Genomic DNA, 1,357 nt, shown 5'->3' with positions numbered 1-1,357 from the left:
CCTAAAATGGCTCGTTCTAACACGCCCCCACATATCTACATCACTATGTGGGAAGATTTGCATAACACCGCCCAAATGTTCACGCAAAAAAAGAAGGCGTAACTTTTATTCTCGCTGAAGTATTATTGTTGCCGCTGTCGCCATGTCGTGAAGACGCTGTGTGCTTCGTTGTGAAAGCGAAACTACTTTGTTTGGTCTTCCAAAAGAGGACGATATCCGCTTCATCATGCCTAGAGCTGATCTGTGCTGGTCGCTGAGGAAATACATCAACTTAGTGCTGTGGATCACCGGATATGCTTTCACCGTTTTCACCGCTCCTTCGCCGGGACCGCCGTTCTCGACCCCGCCGCCTCAGCTCACTCTTGCCCGGCTTCAGCTCAGGCTAAGCCGAGGCTTTCGCTCACGCTAGGCCGCTGTGTTTTTCGTTGCCACTGATGATTCAAACGCGAGTTTTGGGCAGTGTAGAATAGCACTTGTTGTTTGTCATTTCTCTGATCACAAAACAGGGTTTTATGTTTACGCGGCACGATGCAACGCAACGCGTAAAGTGTGTGTGTGTGTGTGTGTGTGTGAGGGGAACAGGGTCCCATCACAGGAGAGTGAACTGCCTGTCAGAAATCATAGCACGTCAGCTGTCTTAACCGCGGCTTATGTACTGCATCATCACTGTGTCTGTCACGCGACTCTGTTGCCCTTTCGGGCTTGAACTGATGGTAAAACGAACGACATTATTAACTGTCTTGATATTTACTTTGAAAGCTGAAGCTCGCAAAATAGCATCATATGACCCCTTTAAGAGAACTTTGCCAGAATGTTAACCAAAGTTCTTAGAACGTTCTCGGTTAGCTGGGATATTGAGTATTATATTTTATAAATCAGGGTTTTATGGCATATAGCTTGATATGGAGAATATGGTACTCACATTCGAGGAGGAAAAAAACACCTGTTTTATTCAGAGGCCCAAACTGAGCAAAAATATGCAATTTTGTGAAGTTAATTAGATTTATATGGCCAAATAGTATGATGAAATTCTGATAGCTTGTAATGTAAATCAATGAGAGCTTTATAACAGTATAACCGGCTACTTACATAAAATGCATATAACTATCCATTGTCAATATAATATATCTCCGTAAGATGATAAATGCTTGGTTTTATGATCAAAGCTCCATAGTTTTCATTGTGCAACACAATACAATGATGATTGAGAGATGTGCATGTGTTCCTTAAAAAGCCATTAGCAGAAAGACACATGTACCCTGACCTGAAGGGGGATGCTTTTAGAATTAAATTAAAAGGCCTTTCTAAAAACAATTAACTATCAACATTTCTTTATATATACATATATATATATATA

Source organism: Sinocyclocheilus rhinocerous, unplaced genomic scaffold (assembly GCF_001515625.1).
Source record: "Sinocyclocheilus rhinocerous isolate Xijiao unplaced genomic scaffold, SAMN03320098_v1.1 scaffold174, whole genome shotgun sequence".
Lineage (NCBI taxonomy): Eukaryota > Metazoa > Chordata > Actinopteri > Cypriniformes > Cyprinidae > Sinocyclocheilus > Sinocyclocheilus rhinocerous.
Note: the sequence above shows the minus strand (reverse complement) of the source record.